General features: G+C 38.3%; 1 protein-coding gene across 7 annotated transcripts in view; it reads right to left on the bottom strand.

Annotated features, from left to right (window-relative positions):
• Positions 1–20,692, bottom strand: part of GLIS3 (GLIS family zinc finger 3) — a 695,814-nt gene that overhangs the window by 301,418 nt on the left and 373,704 nt on the right. The gene's annotated exons all lie outside the window — the stretch shown is intronic.

The raw sequence follows: 20,692 nt of genomic DNA, 5'->3' as shown, positions 1-20,692 counted from the left end.
TTTCCTGTGGTCATGTATGGATGTGAGAGTTGGACTGTGAAGAAAGCTGAGTGCCGAAGAATTGATGCTTTTGAACTGTGGTGTTGGAGAAGACTCTTGAGAGTCCCTTGGACTGCAAGGAGATCCAATCAGTCCATTCTGAAGGAGCTCAGCCCTGGGTGCTCTTTGGAAGGAATGATGCTAAAGCTGAAACTCCAGTACTTTGGCCACCTCATGTGAAGAGTTGACTCATTGGAAAAGACTCTGAGGCTGGGAGGGATTGGGGGCAGGAGGAGAAGGGGACGACAGAGGATGAGATGGCTGGATGGCATCACTGACTCGATGGATATGAGTCTGAGTGAACTCCGGGAGTTGGTGATGGACAGGGAGGCCTGGTGTGCTGCAATTCATGGGGTCGCAAAGAGTCGCACACGACTGAGCAACTGAACTGAACTGAAGCATGACACTAAAGAAAGTCATCAAACCACAAGGGAAGAGAGCAAGAGAAGAAAGAAACAGAGAGGAACTACAAAAACAGCTGGAAAACAATGAACAAATGGCAATGAGTGAATGTTAGTTGCTCAGTCATGTCTGACTCTTTGTAACCCCATGGACTATAACCTGCCAGACTCCTCTGTCCAAGGGATTCTCAAGGAAGAATACTGGAGTGAGTTCCCATTCCCTTCTCCAGGGGATCTTCCTGATCCCGGGATCAAACTTGGATCTCCCACACTGCAGGCAGATTCTTTACCATCTGAGCCACCAGAGAAGGAAGAAAATGAATGAAATTCTCAAAAGGCAGAGAGGGTGAATGGATTAAAAAAAGTTATTCTATACACTGCTTATAAGGGGCTTATTTCAGAAATAAAGACATTTACATACTAAAAGTAAAGGGAAGGAGAAACATAGTCCATGCAAATGGAAATGAAAAGAAAGTTGTTGTAGTTATACTCATATAAGGCAAAACAGACTTCAAAACAGACTGTAACAAAAGACGAAGAAGGGCTTTACATGATAGCAAAGGGGTCAATCCAACAAGAAGAAATAACATTTGTAAATAAATATGTACCCAATATAAGAGCACCAAATGCATAAAGGATATATTAACAACCTAAAGGGAGAAACTGACAGTATTACAATAATAGTAGGGGACTTCACCACCCCACTTACATTAGTGAAGAGATTATCCAGACAGAAAATCAAAAAAGACACATCAGGTCAGATGAACACATCAGGAAGCACAGGTATTCTCTGGTTTCAGTGAGCAGGGGCTACTCTAGTTGTGGCGCACGGGCTTCTCATTGCAGAGCATGGGCTCAAGGGTGCACAGGCTTCAGTGGCTGTGGCACATGGACTTAGACGCACCGCAGCATATGGAATCTTCCCAGACCAGAGATTGGACCTGTATTCCCTGCACTAGCAGGCACATTCTCTTAACCACTGGTCCACCAGAGAAGTCCAAGAGAAAATATTTTAAGGGGAAATTATAAAAAAGGACAAAGATAAGTTTGTGCACCAAAGTAAATAGATAATTAAAAAAAAAACAACTTCTGAGTCACTGAAAGTAACTTAAAATCTGTTTTTACATAATACTAAAATAACCAGATGCTTTGTTGTTAATTGACTCTATTTAGAATAATGCAAATATGAGTGTTTGTCTCTTTTTTCGCCAGCAGTCATGTTATAAAGACATAAACTGAATCACTCTTACACTTCATCCAGGAAAAGTTTCAACTGAAAGGCCATCTGTATTGTTAACTCATACTCAAAACAAAAGTAAGGCATTCATCCTATGAATAACTCTAGAACTCTAAGCTCTCAATGGCCCATTCTTTAATTTGGTGACCATTTATAATTTTTAAAAAGTGATGTTGGAGGATGAGGGAGTATAGTTGTTACTTGAGTTACTTAAATCTAGTGGCTAAGGGATTAAACAAAAATTTATAGTGGAGTACCTTTAATCTGAGGTTATGTGCAGTGGAGACCATTCCTTTCCTGAATTTAGGAGTTTTGTGGGATGTAATCTATTTTTTCAAAACAAGGCTATAGAGAGGGGAAGAGAAGAGGCAGAGGTGGCATAAGGGAAAGACACCTTATAAACAATAATGGAATAAAGGAAACAAAAGGTGGAATAAACTAGAAAAAAAAGTCACTCTTCACTCCATGGGGACAGTTCTGTTTGTAGAAATCTTTCTCCCAAGAAGCACCTACCAGTTTGGTGAGCAGCTAGCCTCCAATATGTTAGGGTAAGAGCATCCTTTCTTAGGATTTCCTGCCATTCAGAGCCACAAAGAACCAAGATTGTTTCTACTGTAAATTGAGACAAAAGGAAAAGTTTCTTCTGGGTTTGAGAATAAAAAAGTTTGAGTCTCTGCTGAGTGAACACCTACAGCACAAACAGGATGGCTACCTTGTAAGAAGGAACAGAGAGAAACATGATCCTACATGAAATCCTGGCTTCAAGGCTCATCTTCAGGCAGAAGAGTGGCTCGCCTGACGCTCACGTCACTTCCTCCTAGAGATCCATCCGTGCACCTCTGTGAAGGCAGATAGAGGGAGGCGGCATCTCCTATGACCACTTCCGATTCCACTAGTTTCCTCCCTGTTCTGGGGCTTTTAACTGATGACATCATAGTGAGTATTTCAATGCAAGATGTCAGTCTTACAATATCGAACAGTGACCAGAATATTTTGTCAAGATAAAATACTTTCTAAAAATATAATCAAGGGTGTGTGCCATGCCGTTGTTGTAGAATGTGAAGCACTTTGTTCACTGTCAGTAACATATCTTTATTATACCCTGACTATATCCCCTGGAGTAGGAAATGGCAGCTCACTCCAGTATTCTTGCCTGGAGGATTCCATGGACAGAGGAGCCTGGTGGGCTATAGTCCATGGGATCACAAAGAGTCAGACACGACTGAAGTGACTTAGCACATATGATCAACGTGGGGAGTTTACTGGGAGATGATGTCTCAAATATCATGTATGAAACGAGATGCCAGTCCAGGTTCAATGCACGATACTGGATGCTTGGGGCTGGTGCACTGGGACGACCCAGAGGGATGGTGTGGGGAGGGAGGAGGGAGGGGGGTTCAGGATGGGGAACACATGTATACCCGTGGTGGATTCATTTTGATGTTTGGCAGAACTAATACAATTATGTAAAGTTTGAGAATAGAATAAAATTAATTAAAAAAAAAAAAAGAAAAAAGAAAAAAAAGAACCCAATGGTTCTGGGTCTGCATCATGCCCAAAAGTAGCAGGAAGATCCATTATTCAGTTAAAGTAACAAAACAACAACCCAGAAATCCAAAATATTAAGCTTCCATTTATTTGTGGGTCATTTCTGGGACCTATTCTATTTCATCAGTCTATCTGAGTGTTCATTATAGCATTCTTGCAGCTTTATGTATGCCAGAAATAGTTCATAACTTTTTAAAGTCAGGGCCTCAGTATCACAGTGAGAGGCCCACAGATTCTTCTACACAGCAGGGCATTGTATGATTAAAGAAGGAAGAGCTGGTACAGTTAGGAGATATGAAAATAAAAACAAATTTCTATTTCTCAGAATTTTCTCACTGTAGCTATGAAAAGATCCACTTCCAAGACTTTGTAATACTTTCTTACTTAAATGCTAATTCCTTCCTACAATTCTGAGTAATGACTGCCTTTTAAAAATTCTGCAGCAACAAACAGAGCTATGTCATTCACTGACCTTGGTATATTCCTAACAAGATGTCCCTCTGTGATACAAGAACTACTGATGGGGGATGGGAATAATGAATGGGGGAGTGGAAGATGAATGATATATAAGGGACACCATTAACATTTTCCATGAGCAGGATTGATATGCAGTGTAATAGAAACATAATAAATTGCTTCACTGATGAACTCTCACCCTGCAGAAAGTAACTCGTGGATTTAGCAAGACAATCCAGTAAACAAATTATTCTGAGAGATTAATTGGATGTGAACTAAGGCCTCATAACATTTCCTTCTTCCAAATATATACTGTACAATAGTACCTTACAACTATCAGGATGGCTCTAAACTTAATTTAATTTCAAAGTTGTTGAAAAATTCTTCTAATACCTTGCTATAGTGTTATTCTTCTTCAACTTTTTGCTTTCTCTTCATAGGGAAAAAACCATGATCAAAGCTGAGACATAAAAATTCCAGGGATCTTGATTCAAATATAGATAGACTCGTGGTTTAATTTCTCCTAGAAGCTTATTCATTTGTCTCTCCAAGCTACCTCTCACACACTTCTGAAAGACATTAAACAAACCTGCACGCAGAGCTCAAAGTAAGGATACCTATGTCCACGGTAGGGTGTGATAAAACTGGCTTGAAACTCTACATAAAAAAAACTAAGATCAAGGCATCAGGTCCCAACACTTCATGGGAAATAGAAGGGGAAAAGGTGGAAGCAGTGACAGATTTTATTTTCTTGGGATTCAAAATTGCTACCGATGGTGATCGCAGCCATGAAATTAAAAGACGCTTGCTCTTTGGAAGGAAAGTTATGACAAAGCTAGATAGTATATTAAAAGCAAAGACATCACTTTGCTGACAAAGGTCCATATAGTCAAAGCTGTGATTTTTCTAGCAGTCATGTATGGATGTGAGAGTTGAACCATAAAGAAGACTGAGCAGCAAAGACAGAGGATGAGATGGTTAGATAGCATCACCAACTCAATGGACATAAATTTGAGTCAACTCTGGGATATAGTGAAGGATAAGGAAGTCTGTTCTGGACATTACTTAGTGACTGAACAACAAAAATAAAGAAGATTCTGTCGTATAACTTACTAACTTGGACAATTCTCTCACATAATTTCTCTGAGCCTCAGGTTCCTAGTCTGCCAACTCAATGGACATGAGTTTGAGTAAGCTCCAGGAGTTGGTGATGGACAGGGAAGCCTGGCATGCTGCAGTCCATGGGGTCGCAAAAAGTCAGACATGACTGAGCGACTGAACTGAAGTGAACTGAAAATGGAAATAATAAGACTGCCCATTCTGCCTTCCATACTAGATTATGCAACAATAAAATGACACATACTATACAAGAGGATGTTTTGAAAAGGTATAAAATGGTATAAAAATGAAAAGTTGTGGTATTCTTATTCTTACTTAGTTGTCTGTTTTTATATTTGTAATAGAAATCAAATTCTTACAACAGAAACCAGACCAGGTGCGGAAAATGAAGCTTACACTGGCAGATCTTTTTCCTCCCATCTTATTCAGCCTTAGTTAGTGCCCACCAGGGCTGATTGGTTAAGCTACACACTACCCTAGTCACTAAATTTCTTACATGCATTTTTTATTCCCACAAACCTGATCACTTATGAAAACAGGACAAATAACGTTGGGGAAACACGAGAGCATATTAGTATATTTTTAATTGGGGTGGTGTACAACAAAATAGTATAAAAGACACCTGAGTAATTAGGAAAAATATGATTTTTAAAAGTTCATTTCTAGAACTCCTTGAAAATATATGATTCAGAGATCAGCTCAGTTTAGTTGTTCAGTTGTGCCTGACTCTTTCCGACTCCATGGACTGCAGCATGCCAGACTTACCTGTCCATCACCAACTCCTGGAGCATGCTCAAACCCATGTCCATCGAGTTGGGCAGGCCATCCAACCATCTCATCCTCTCATCCCCTTCTTCCCCTGTCTTCAATCTTTCCCACCATCAGGTTCTTTTCCAATGAGTCAGTTCTTCACATCAGGTGGCCAAAGTATTGGAGTTTCAGCTTCAGCATCAGTCATTCCAATGAACACTCAGGACTGATTTTCCTTTAGGATTGACTGGTTGGATCTCCTTGCTATCCAAGGGACTCTTAAGAGTCTTCTCCAACACCATAGTTCAAAACCATCAATTCTTCAGCGCTCAGCTTTCTTTATGGTCCAACTCTCACATCCATACATGAATACTGGGAAAACCATAGCTTTGACTAGATGGACCTTTGTTGGCAAAGTAATGTCTCTGCTTTTTAATATGCTGTTTAGGTTGGGCATAGCTTTTCTTCCAAGGAGCAAGCGTCTTTTAATTTCATGGTTGCAGTCACCATCTGCAGTGATTTTGGAGCCCCCCAAAATAAAGTCTGTCACTGTTTCCATTGTTGGCCCAAATATTTGGCATGAAGTGATGAGACCCAAAGCCATGATCTTAGCTTTCTGAATGTTGAGTTTTAAGCCAGCTTTTAAACTCTCCTCTTTCACTTTCATCAAGAGGCTCTTTAGTTCTTCACTTTTTACCATAAGGGTCATATCATCTGCGTATCTGAGGTTATTAATACTGTTCCTGGCAATCTTGATTCCAGCTTGTGGTTCATCCAGCCCAGCATTTCTCATGATGTACTCTGCATAAAAGTTAAATAAGCAGGGTGACAATATACAGCCTTGACAGACTCCTTTCCCAATTTGGAATCAGTCTACTGTTCCATGTCCAGTTCTAACTGTTGCTTCCTGACCTGCATACAGATTTCTCAGGAGGCAGGTCAGGTGGTCTGTTATTCCCATCTCTTTCAGAATTTTCCACAGTTTGTTTTGATCCACACAGTCAAAGACTTTGGCATAGTCAATAAAGCAGAAATAGATGTTTTTCTGGAACTCTCTAGCTTTTTCTATGATCCAATGGATGTTGGAAATTTGATCTCTGGTTCCTCTGCCTTTTCTAAATCCAGCTCGAACATCTGGAAGTTCACGGTTCACATACTGTTGAAGCCTGGCTTGGAGAATTTTGAGCATTACTTTACTAGTGTGTGAGATGAGTGCAATTGTGCAGTAGTTTGAGCCTTCTTTGGCATTGCCTTTCTTTGGGATTGGAATGAAAACTGACCTTTTCCAGTCCTGTGGCCACTGCTGAGTTTTCCAAATTTGCTGGCATATTGAGTGCAGCACTTCCACAGCATCATCTTTTAGGATTAGAACTAGCTCAACTGGAATTTCATCACCTCCACTAGCTTTGTTCATAGTGATGCTTCCTAAGGCCTACTTGACTTCACATTCCAGGATGTCTGGCTCTAGATGAGTGATCACACCATCATGGTTATCTGGGTCATGAAGATCTTTTTTGTAGAGTTCTTCTGTGTATTCTTGCCACCTCTTCTTAATCTTATGCTTCTGTTAGGTCCATCCCATTTCTGTCCTTTATCGAGCCCATCTTTGCATGAAATGTTCCCTTGGTATTTCTAATTTTCTTGAGATCTCTAGTCTTTCCCATTCTATTGTTTTCCTCTATTTCTTTGCACTGATCACTGAGGAAGGCTTTTTATCTCTCCTTGCTCTTCTTTGGAACTCTGCATTCAAATGGGTATATCTTTCCTTTTCTCCTTTGCCTTTCACTTCTCTTCTTTTCTCAGCTATTTGTAAGGCCTCCTGAGAGAACCATTTTGCCTTTTTGCGTTTCTTTTTTTGGGAGATGGTTCAGAGATAGATAACAATAATACTTTTGTAATGATAAAAATCTATCTTTCCCAGAATAACCAAATTCAAAAGAACAAAAATACATCATCTTGTAAAAGATGAAATGATTGTACGTCAGGTAGCAGGGTCTTTCTATAACCAAATGAACAGAAAAAGTAGTGTCTCTTTTTAATTCTGTAGAACCTGAGTGGCTATTTCCACAACTAGTATCATAGAATTGTATGGTATTTTAAGTGGAATAATATTGAAGGGGAAAAGGAGGGGAAAGAATGATTCTTTTAAAGTGTCCAGGCCTGGAGAGCCATTCCACTCACCCACTGTACTACTGTACAGTTGTAATTAACACAGGTAAAAACTTCCCTGATGGATGGAATTTCATATGGTCTACAGACGTGGTATTACGCCAGGATCCTCTACTTGCAATACACCAGGGAGTATGCAAAATAAATGATGCCCTAAGTTAGGCACTGTAGCTATCCTAGTGGGGGTAGGAGCAGGAACTAGGATTGGGATCCCCACAAAAGAGCAGAATATGAAATAGAATAAACATAACTCACAGTAGCTTGTGGAAGGCTGTGGTGGATTGGAAAAAGTTCTGGTCAAGGAGTCTGTGTCCTGGTTTACAATCTAGTACTTACCAGTGGTAAAACTTCAGTAAACTCACAGGGGCTGCTCTGCTCCCTTATTCTAAAATGGAAATGAAAATTGCAACTACCTTTTCTACTTGTAAGGATTATTGTGAGAATCCAACGAGATTATGCACAGGACACTGCTCTGTAAACCTGACTTAACAAATGGAAGAGGTTATTATCTTGGGTTGAGTTCAGCTTCCCAATAGTCTGTCTCAAACCATGAAAACATTTTTTCCTTGGGGCTCCAAAGTATTGTCCAAATATAGCTGTTCTACTTAACTTTCTTCTGTCATGAGCATGGTGGGATTTTTATTATTCCATATAAACCATACATGGCCATTTTCATTTGTCAGTGCCTATTATTACTGCCACTAGTCATTCTATAAGATATCTCCAAATCCAGTCCTGACTTAAAAAGTCTCATGGGTAGAACAGGTTAGATAAACAATCAGTGTGTTATATTTTGAAAATTATTCTTCTAGGATAATACATGTAACTACTGATAATTATACCTATGATTTTCCCGATGAGCTAGAAAGTTGTTTGTTTTAAAATTGCTTCCAATTAGCTGATTTCGAAAAGCTTAATCTTATAAGCACTGCTGGTTTGACATAGTTGTAGTTCTCAAGGTTCTTTGGCTTTTCTTATTGAAGTGAAGTAGTCATGGAAAGAGCCCTTTCCTGTTAATGAGTCATTTACATCTAGTGTCGTCTCTATGGTGGCACTAGTGGTAAAGAACCTGCCTGCCAATGCAGGAGACATAAGGACACAGGTTCGATCCCTGGGTTGGGAAGAGCCCCTGGAGTAGGAAATGGCAACCCACTCCAGTATTCTTGCCTGGAGAATCCCATGGACACAGGAGCCTGGTAGGCTACAGTCCACTGGGTCACAAAGAGTTGGACATGACTGAAGCGACTTAGCACATTATTATCTAGTGTCACCCTTTCAACAGTTTATTCTAAATGGAAGAGTGAAATGGGCTTCACTTCTAGAATCAAGAGGATTACAAGAACATCACAAGAACAAAGTGAAGTCGCAAATTTGGACCTCTAAATTTCTGTATATTTTCAGTACTATGGTTTCACTATGGATACTAAAATTGAGAAGTTTAACATTGAAAGGGATTATTCTCACCTAAGACTAGAATTCTGACTTAAAATATCATACTAGTTCTGCTCTAAATACTTCCCCATCAGAGGAGGATACATTCTAGATACAGCCATTCTTCTAGAACAGGGAACCAACCTTCCATTTCTATCAATATTTCTATAAGGAAAGGCAATTCCAGGTTAACTAGGTACTTGAAACAATTTACATCCCTTCCTACTACAATCCTGAAAGCATTTCTTCATCTAGTCATCAGAAGTTGCAGAGGCCATGGCTGAGGTCTTTGGTGAAGCCAGAGAAGAAGAGGTTCTGCTAGCTCTCACTTGGAAATGCCAAGTGAAGATTCTTTAAGCCAAGTATTTGTGTTTCAAGCAGTGGCTATAGCCTCAAAATAGCTGCCCTATCTTCACATGAATAAGGCAGGTAAATTCAGGCTTCCCTAGCTCAGTGGATCTCAATCTGCAGCAACGTTGCCCCTCAGGAGACATATGCAATGCCTAGAGATGTTTCTGTCACAACCAGGGCTAAAAGGGTTGCTACTGGCATTTGATGTGTAAGGCCAGGGATACAGCTAAACATCGTACAATGTTCAAGATAGCTGCTCTTCAACAAAGAGTCATCTGGTCCACAGAGTCCACAGCGTATGATGATGAAGCCCTGCCCTAACCTCGTATAAGAAAGTCCCTAGAAGAGACATAAATTCTATAAAATATAGACTTAATTTTATTAAATATCACTATTTTTAAGCAATGAATATGGTTTCATGGTCACTAGATGGGAATACAAACACAGATTTTAAGCACTGTTACAACCTCCATTTTCTCTTTGCTCTCACTTTCTGTGCAGAAAGAAAAATGAAAGTGAATGAGTAGATGCTAGAAAATGGGGGCAGATGGAAGGAAACAGCAGGGAAAAATAAATATAAAAAAATTCCTATCCTTTCTGTGGATATAGACATGACATAACACTTCAGGCAAACAAAAGAGGCATCCTGTTGGAGCCAACAAAGTTTTATTGCCATAGACATGAACATCATAAAATTTTCCAAAAGCTAAAATGTAAGGTTTTGTTCCCTAGCTTTCATAATCCACAGTAAACAAACTCAATACATGGTACACAAAAGGTTTTTCATTAAGCTGTTTCTAGAGTAAGAAGAAATGTAGTTGTATGACCTTAAAATTATTTCCATAGACTCACAGTGCTTTAATGGCCAAGAACAGAATCCCTGAGCCTTTTCACACGATCTACACATTCAGAACATGAACCCAAGTACAATGCCTGAGAGCCCCAAACCCAGAGCCATTTCATATTGCTCCCTGTGAACATTATGGAGATGCTGGTGGAGCTGGCTGTCTATGCAGAAATCAGCCAGATTATTGAGAACATGAACTCTGGAGCACAAGCTACCATCAAATTCACTGAGAGATTAATTTATTAAAAGACAGAATCTCACTATTGGAAAGGGAGAAAAAAAATTACCAACTGTTTTTTGAATCCCCTCAACAAACATTGACCAAGAAGTCATCCTTGGTCATCCTGGATTCCTTGTCATCCCAATGACAGAATTGACTTAAGACTATTTCTTGAAGCTCACACATTAAGTCCGGTATAAAGAAAGATATATGGATCCTATTATTAACAAGCCCCCAATTTCAAGAGCATAAGACTCTGATGGTAGAAACCTCTCTTCTCTTGAAGCATGTCCTCCTTGTTTTCTGTCTGCCTATTTTATGAGCTGGAGACATAAATACAGATACATCAATGGTAGCCAACTTAAAACAGCCTCTTAAACCCTATCTTTTTGTCTTCAGCAGCACCTTGAAATTCTCCTAGATACACAGGAAATAGTCAGGGCAACACAACACAGCAGGGCAAAGGAGATACAAGGTGTTTGGTAAAGAGGACTTGATTCATACTACTCACTTCTCCTTTCACTCAATCCATATGGGATTCAGGAGTGCAGACACCAATTTTTTCATGACTTATTTCGACTTTTACTCAAGCCAGTCAATCTCATAACCTTGAATACTATCTATACACAGGTATCCCCAAAACTGTATCTGCCTTGACTTCCCTGATCTTAGACTCACCCTGGGACTCATACCACAGGCTCCTCAAACTTAACAAGTCTAAAACCAAACTCTGTTTTCTCCCAAACCTCCGACCATCAGTTAAGGTAACTCCCATCCTCCCAGACTCCAAATCTTGGAGTCACTGCTGACACTTCTGTCTCCTACACCTTATATCCAATCTGTTGATAAATTCAATTTATTGTCCTAACTTCTACCACGGGACATGAGCTGGAAGACCAGACAGAAAGCTACTGCAATGATCCCAGTTATGGAGGTTTGGTCTTCCTGCTTCTATTCCTTGTTCTTCCTCAATACACACTGCATACAGCATTCAACAACTACATCAAAACAAAAAATAAATCATATCATCCCTCTCCTCAAAACTATCCTTCCTCCAATTAAAATGAATAAATTTATAAAAATAAATAAATAAATATTCAAGGAAAAAAAAAGCTATCCTTTCATGGCCCACAGGCCCTAAACAATCTAAATCCCATTTTCCCCCTGAATTCCTTTTCTCTTTCATCCTTGTTCATTCCATTCCAGCCATCCTGGACTCCTTGATGTTTCTAGAAAACACCAGGTCAACACTACTGCCTCAAAGCCTTTACACTTGCTGTTCTCTCAGTGTGAAACCTTCTTCCCCCAGGTATCTGCATTATTTACTATCTTTCCCTCTAGACCTCCAAGAGGACAGGGAGTTTGGAGTCTGACCTGTTCACTGCTATATCTCTAGGTCCTAGAAGATTGTTTGTTATGAAATAGTTGCTCAGTTGCTCAACAGTTGAGTGAGTGAAATAGAAACAATCATCAGAAGCCTTTTTGTCTTGTACCTGAGGGTCACTTTTGGAGACCACACAGAGAGCATGCACTCCTACAATTAGATGAATGACTCAGTATTAAAATATAAACATAAATCAAATATGCAAAGGTTTTTAAGTGAAAAAATTACACAAACAACTTTATGACATTTTCCATATTAAAATAATTTTCTATTATGATTGTTTGAATTGTATACAATGTCTATGTTAGTAAAAATAAAAGATGAAACCAAATAATTTAGAAATGGTCAGTACAATGTTTTTTAGAAATGTATGCATTCTGTATTTAAGAATTCTAAATTTCCCCCCTTCCAGACATTTTCAATTAAACCTAGTCTAATCTTGGCTAAGTGAGAATCCAACTTCAAAATTTCACTCCCAGGCACACCTGTTTGACAAGTGCAGCAGGAACCTGTCAAGACATTTGGCAGCATGATTCCTTCAGAACACAATGGGCTTTTTGGCTGGAGGGCAGCCGGAACCATTATTACTCCCTGATGGTAATTAGCAAGACAGTCCTCCAAGGAAATGTACAATCAGACAACTAAAAATGTTTTTATGAAACTCCTCCTTGAAAATAAATCATTGACTCTGCAAATGGTCAATATGTACTCTTAATTTTGAAAATTGCCCATTGATCTACCAAGATCTATGTTCCTGACCCTGTGGTCTAGTGAAATTCATTTTTCTGAAGTTCTGAATTCAAGAGAAGTGACAGTAGTTAACACAGCTATTGATTCTGATTTACTACCTCAATGGAGAAAGAAGTTAGAGTGACTTCTCCATTATCTGCTCAGAAGATATGGCTCCTTCTTGCTTAGTTCCATCATAAAGACCCCATTCCATGAGCATAGCACAAAACCAGGATTAATATCTAAAGATGATCTTCCCAGGACACACGATTGATAAAGATCAGGAAGACCCAGACAGCCTGAGCTGCTGGAATCCTCACCAGCAGTGGGTCAACGCACTGAGTTGTTGAGGGAAATACTTGCTACAGGAACAACTAGAGATAATTGCTGCAAACTCAATCCTTGCCTCAAGAACCTAAATACTTCCCACCTCAATTTATCATGTAATTTGGAACTTTCAGAAAAAAATAGCACCTGTCTCATATTTGTATCCCAGCACAGCTCCCACCAACACCTTCCGCAAGTTTCAACAAATGCAGCTGCATTTCTTGAGATGGGCCAAAAGGTCAGGGCCCTGAAACTTTGTCAGCTTGACTATCTAAAGCCACTGGAAAGCACTCCATGTGTTTCAGAGAACAGGTAGACACTTCACTACACAAAAGCAGCTTTGTTTCTGTATATGTGACGCTGCCTAATTAGAATCAATGATTTTTTTTTTATTGTTGTTCTTGATAAGCTTGTTTGCCTAGCTTTGTTTTCCTAAAACACTTTAAACGTCTCTAGGAAGAGTGAATGTCGGCAGAACACTGAGACAGGCCTTGAACCAGGGCTGTGGTATTGCATGATGTTTACAATTTGTCATCCTTGGGGGTAATTTTGCGAGCTTAAACACACTAAAGGACCTATTATAAAGAGCCAGGCAATTTCATTTTGTTTGACTATATTTATGGAAATGAACCAAAAGTATCCATAGAGGCACATTGTCATTTTTTCCTTTTGTGTGTGCCAGTTCATGACCAAAAGCAAGCATTCAGAGAAGAGAAGAGCATTTATGACCACACTGTGTGTATCAAATAAGTTATTTTATGAACAGACGGGGAATATTGCATTTCAGGGTCTTAGTAAAATAGCCCTTCACACCACATTTCTGTTCAAAATGGTGTATCTCTCTGTGATTCATTTATGACCTTGCCCTTGATAATGAGCAGATCTCCCTCAAGGGTGAGTGCCTGTGGGACATAAAGACATCACACATCCTCATGACTTAGTAAGATGATGAGCAGTGGGGAATTATGCACCAAGAACATGTAATTTGGACAAGGTGGGAAAAACTGAGTAATTCACTTGAGATAACAAAAGTTTTCCCAGCAGTGGTGACTGTATGGCAATGGAATCCTTGGAGAGTAAATAACAAAAAAATGGTTGGGCTGGGAAAGATTTAGTAAGTTGAAAAGCAAGTTATAGAAGCCAGCACTGATAAGAAAAAAGAAATGATCTTTTACAAAACTGCTTTGATGAGATAGGTTGGCTGTTAAGAAAAACTCAAAGATCAAGACTTGAATGTTGCTTTTTTTCAAAGGGATACAGAGAGCATGGATAAGTTAGGGGTGAGGCCGGAGAGGGATGTCTAGTTCCCTGCTGCAGATACAGTGTTCTGTGTTTAATGTCCTCCTGTGCACACATAAGGACCACACTTCCCAACCTCCCTTGCAGTTAGCTGGGGTCATGTGATTGAGTTTGGGCAATGGGATACACGAAGAAGTGAAACATGTCCTTTGTCGATCTGGCTTCCAAAACTTCTGCACAATTCTCAGCATGTTCTTTCACTGTAGACTCAGATTTCAGAACTATTAGATAGAAGGATGCTGAGTCACTATACAATCACGAGGAGCAAGCTGTATTATATATAACATGCACCAGAAATAAACCTTTATTCTACCAAGCCACTGAGCTTTGGGGCTGTCTATTGCAGAAGTTAGAGTATCTTAATATATTCCAGTAACATTTCCTTGCTATCATTTGCTTTTCAAATATCATACTCCTGCTAAAGAGAATCACTCATCTCATTTTTAAACAAAATTATTTCAGAGGCCTTTAAGAGAAATGGAAAAAATTAATTTGCTTTCAGATCAGAACATAGGATACCTAAGGAAAAAAATGGCTGGCAACATTTTCTGAGGTGCTTGAAGGAACAAACTGTCCTTTTCTTTCCTAGAAGTTAACTTAAAGACTTTATTTGCTTATTTTTAACTTATTAGAGAAATTTTCAAATCTTCTCACAAGCAGAAACAATAGAATAATAATAGCCTTCATGTATCCATCACCTGACTCCAAAAATATACACACACACACATATATGTATATACATATATATCTACATATATACTCAGATATAAATAAATAGATAAGTTGATTGTTTGGAAAGTAGATAGATATGTATGTATATACATTTGAGAACTACTATACATTATTCTAATCATTGAGCCAGGTGCTATGGGTAGGACTTGAATAACTATCTTTGAATACATAGTTAAAAAGAAGAGAATATATGAGCCTCAGACTCACAAATTACTTCACTCTGAGGGCTACAGTGAAGATTAAAGTAATCCAGTAACTCAGAATTGTAACACAAATTTTCTTTCCCTTTTCATTTCTCTGAAGGAGTTTCTAAGGGAGAGGTTTAACACTTTCTTCCCAGTGAAAATAGTAGCTACCCCTTGGGAAGCCAGTGCACTGAATCTTTTCTCATTCACCATTTATACATACGAATTTTATTTTTTTTTAAGTGGATTTTATATTTTATTTTTATTTTTTTTTAATTTTATTTTATTTTTAAGCTTTACAATATTGTATTAGTTTTGCCCAACATCGAAATGAATCCGCCACAGGTATACCTGTGCTCCCCATCCTGAACCCTCCTCCCTCCCCATACCCTCCCTCTGGGCCATCCCAGTGCACCAGCCCCAAGCATCCAGCATCATGCATCGAACCTGGACTGGCGACTCATCTCATACATGATATTACACATGTTTCAATGCCATTCTCCCAAATCTCCCCACCCTTTTTATTTTTGATGAAGTTCTTTCCCAAAAGCAAGACTTGACTAGATGGAAGGAAAAAATAAGGAGCAAAAGCATGGGGCCCTAAGGCAGCATGGAAATTCGGAGGAAAAGAGACAGTAAGAGCCACCACAGATGTAATGGAAGACAAATTTCCATTTCAGAATTTTGTTTAAGGTGGGGGTCCCCATTTTCCCTTCATTACAACTGTTCTTCCACCCCCAAATCCATTCTCTTGGCTAACAAAGCACCATTTGGTGGTTTCATACTAGAAACTGTGACTGGGGATGGAAGGCATAAGTGGCAGAAAACAGTTTAGTTGTAGCAATATTTCTCATCAAAGGATGAAGTTACCAGGACCAACATCCATGCCCCAGCTTAAAAATTAAAGCATTTTTTTAAAGCTTGTTTTAAAAAGAGAGATAGAGAAAAGAAATTGTTCTGCACAAGCCTGTTCTGCACAAGTTCTGCACAAGCTTGGTAATTTTAATAACAAGATCAGTGAGATGCTCTATCTGCAATACTCTGAACATCTAAGTCTACTGATGCTGGCTTCAGGCTGGCTCTCTGGTCACACAGGCAAATGGCCTGACCTTGGGAGGCTCAAGCCCCACAAGAGGTGAGTGCTTCTCGTGTAGAGGACACTCAAGTGACAAAAGGCCAAGCTCTCCTTTCACTCTGCCTTCCCCAGTTCAGAGAGGCATGAAGACCTAAGGTATTCCAGACTGAATCGCCAGGAATGGGTGCTATTTTGATGAGAACTGACTTAATGTGCATTCCTCTAACCATCTCAAACATTTAGCTCTGCTCTGTATTCATGCAGTCTGAGCAGAAAAAAATTCCGAAGCAAATCTTAGTAGTCAGAAGGTGGAGGGAAGTTGGGAAAGGGCTGACAAGCTCAACATGATGAGTACCAGTCCAACCGAAGTGCTTAACAGTACTTTACTCTCTTTACAGATTATAAAAGGAAATTATTTAACAAATGGAAGGCTACTCATACACAAGATAATGTATACAGTCTCTGTCCATATCTGTCATTCTACATAACTTGTCAAATAGCCTTTGGTCCCTAGTCTTCCTCAGGTTTTTTTTCCCTTTAAAGTCCACCACAGAATAAACCTTTATGTTTGTCTCCATGTATCAGTTTCTCTGGCTGATCACTTGGCAAAAGAAAAACTCGTGTTTCATATTAAAACTAACAAGAGATATGTTTCAATGAAGAATGAAACTATAAACTTTAGAGAAAATGAGATGGTTTGGGGGAAGTCAAAGTTTCATTTCACATGCACTAAAGCAGAGTGCTTCATACCTTAGGGATGCTGCTTTTAAAGATTTTTGTTTTAACTAACTTTGCATTCATATTAACTAGGTGTGTAATTTCTTCTAGTTTTCAAAATATTACCTGTGTTTGATAGTAAAAGTTCTTTGTTATTAATTCAAAGTAAGTTTCAAGCCTCCCTTCACATTCCTACCTAGTCTTGGACCATGGAACTACCTGTGAATTGTTTCTCTCCTGGACTCTTTGACCCCCGAGTTATCACATATTGTGATGCCCCACTCGAACGGCTTCCTTCCTTTTCTCTGCAAAAATCACTGTCTTCTTTCAAGATGCAGTCACCTTCTTTAAGACTCTACATAGTTGGAAGCTTCTTTCCCTGTTTTCCGGTTAAAACAACTTGCATAGACCTATATCAGAGCCCTTGTTTCACTGTGTAAATAACTATTTTCATAGCTGTCACCTCTCCTTCAAAGAATGTCCTACCCACTCCCAGCTTCCAGAACAGGGCATGGTACATGGCTTGTACTGAGTGATCCAGTGAATGAACGAGCATGCACTGATTGGGTGGACGACACATCAATGCATATACTATTTGGTAGGACAACTATACATCCTGGTTTTCCCAAGACAAGTCTGGTTTACACCAATATTTCAGGGCAAGAGAATCCCTTTCACACTCAAAAATGTCCCAGTTTGAATAATAAACTATACGCTCACACTAAGTTCAATTACTCATGCCCATTGCCCTGTCTGCCCAGAACTGGGTCATCTCATTTTCCAGTTTCTCAATAACTTTTCAAATTAATCATTTTTAATTCTTAAAAATTCAAAAGTATTAGTTGTTCTCTGTACTCGCATCTAGGATCCATGCCCCAGAAAATAAAAATAGTGTGCTGCAAAATAAGAACACACTGGTTTCATTCCATTTTCTCATCAAATTTCTATCTAAACCAACCTCTGACACAAGTGATGACACCTAACCAAACCAACCTATCTCCTCTCTGGTTGAGGCTGCCCATAGTTGGAGTAAATGGAAAATTGAGCCTGCTCACCCAGGTTTTTTGTTTGCCAGCCACATATCCACTGCCCAAGATTACAACATTCATTGTCTTATTGATAGCACAGAAGCCCTGATTCAGTAATTACAACAGAAACTAATAAATCTGCCCAGAAAAAAAAAAATCTCTTTTCCACATCATTCTACCCAAAGTTTGAACAAAACACTTTTGAAACACCAAAGAAAATCAGGACACTTCTTTCATGGAAACATAACTGTGGTCTTTCACTCTACATTCTTGAATTATATTTGGACTCAAAGATATCAACACAACCTCTCAAAGCAAAGGTAATCAAGAAATATTCCAAAGGTCACAAAAGACATGTCTAAAAAATTGCCAAACTAATTTTTCGCACTGAAACTAAGAAAAACACGTTTTAAAATCTACATATGAATAAACCTCAAAAGATCTGAAATATATCCCCTTAATTAGATCACTTAAGAAAAGATTACCATAATTTTTTCTAATTTTAAAAACATTATTTCAGAGCATGAAATTAGAGGAAAACCACAAAACAAATATGAACTAAAAGGAACATTAACCCCCATGTAGTTAATGATTTTGCTTAATGAGGATAAAGCCTCAAATATTTAGCCTCTTAAAGTTTCTCTCATTATCTATTGATTTTCATTAATACTAGACGTGCAGGGCAAAGAAACATAAACCATGACTCGCTACGAAATGTTTGCCCAAATCTGCTATGAATTTATTTTCAGGACAAAGTTCATGAAAGGCCAGTTCCCCAGGTAAAGTGGATTAAATACCTTCCAAAGGAAAATAAAATCAAACCACTACCAAATGGAAGCTTTCTAAATTGTATTTGGGGACATGAAATGCAATTTGACAGAAGCCTTATAAACTGTGGTCAATGCCCCATCTGATGAGAATTTCTGTGGTTTTGTTTTTTCCCATACTAATGGGTTTGTAATTTATGGTGACATATACATGTCTGCACTCTGTTGGATATGTACATGCACAGATAAATATGGTGGTATCTCCTTCTTATGTAAACTTGCTGGGAAATAATTTTGTGATTTAGTTGTATCTTTTTAAATCATTGAGTTTGCATTAAATATTTGACAGACTGGTGCCTTGTGGGATATGATTTGGAAACTATCCTCTCTCTGATCTTTACCAGATGTTTCACTGGTGATATTTCGGCCTCAAGAGACAAAGAGGATATTAATGTTAATTTTATTTATTTAATCATATCAGGCAGATTTGCTAAAAGGAAAAATTCAATATTTTGGTAATTTACCAACTCTTCAGAAACATCCATAGTAGCAAAAATGTTTTGAAGATAATTTTATATTAAAAGCAGAAAGGCTGCATGCATGGTAGTTGGAAGGAAAAACACTATATTACCTTTAGAAATGGGAATAATGTGACAAATCTGTCAGTTCCACTTTTAACTCAAGAGGCAAAGAGGTGGCAATGACATTCATTACTCAGCACAGTCTCATCCCAATCTTTAACTAACTATTAATTGTAGAGAGAGAATACTCTGAATATGAAACAGACACTCGGTTGAAAGCCTTCTGCCACTACCAGAGCTACTCTGTAATTTTATCTCATCTTGAATTTTATTCCAAGGGAACACGAGAGTACCCTAATCATTGTCAGGGCATTAATGATAACGAAAATGTACTTTCTATTAAACAGTGCCTCCCTACACCTTACCTGAGATGACAGGGTAGGCTTTCATCTCTCTTGAGTTCAATGTCAGAATGTGGAAGCTTTTAGAGCACTGATTCTCACCCTTCTGTACTTTAGAATCACCTGGAAAGCTACATCCCCGACCAATTACATCACAGACTCTGGGAGTATGGTCAAGTGATGGGTATTTCATAAATCTTTTCAGCCAATTCCAATGTCAGTCAAGATGGAAAACCACCTCCTTGGAATAAGTAGACAATAGCCAAACAACTTATTAGTCTTAGAATAATCACTTAAATTTCCTAGGTTTTTTTCTCATCTTAAAAACTGTTATGTATGGAACAGAGTTAGACTGTTATACTCATTGATTTTCTTTTCTTTTTAGATAAAAATTTATATTTATAGTTGTAAAATATTTCAAATGAGCAGCAACACATAGAGAATATTATAAGATACCTATGACATCTGTATTACCACCACCAAGCTAAAATAATTGTAATACTTTTCCATCTTTGTTTCATTTCTGTTATTCTTTGGATAAAAGATTAAGCAAAATCCCTACATCCCATATATTCCTATTTCTTTTGTCTCTAGAAGTATCTACTATCCTAAAGTTATCCTGCCTACATGATTTTATTGTATTTTGTATTACGTATTAAGTAATTATGTATCTATGTATCTACAACAACTACATAACACTGCTTAGCATATGTTTAAATATACATAAATTGTATTACACTGTATATACCCTCTTGCATATAATTGTTTCATTTAATATTGTTATCTATTTATCCATGTTATTTATCAATATATAGATACATCAGTTTATATACAGTACATTAATTTTCAATTTCTTCATATTATTTCATTAGGAATAAGCCACAGTTTACTGATGTATCTTATCTATGGACAGATAAGTCATTTATAATTTTTTAAAAAACAAAGGTATAATAAAAACC

This window comes from Bos indicus, chromosome 8 (assembly GCF_029378745.1).
Source record: "Bos indicus isolate NIAB-ARS_2022 breed Sahiwal x Tharparkar chromosome 8, NIAB-ARS_B.indTharparkar_mat_pri_1.0, whole genome shotgun sequence".
Classification (NCBI taxonomy): Eukaryota; Metazoa; Chordata; class Mammalia; order Artiodactyla; family Bovidae; genus Bos; species Bos indicus.
Note: the sequence above shows the minus strand (reverse complement) of the source record. Positions and strands in the feature narration are given on the sequence as shown.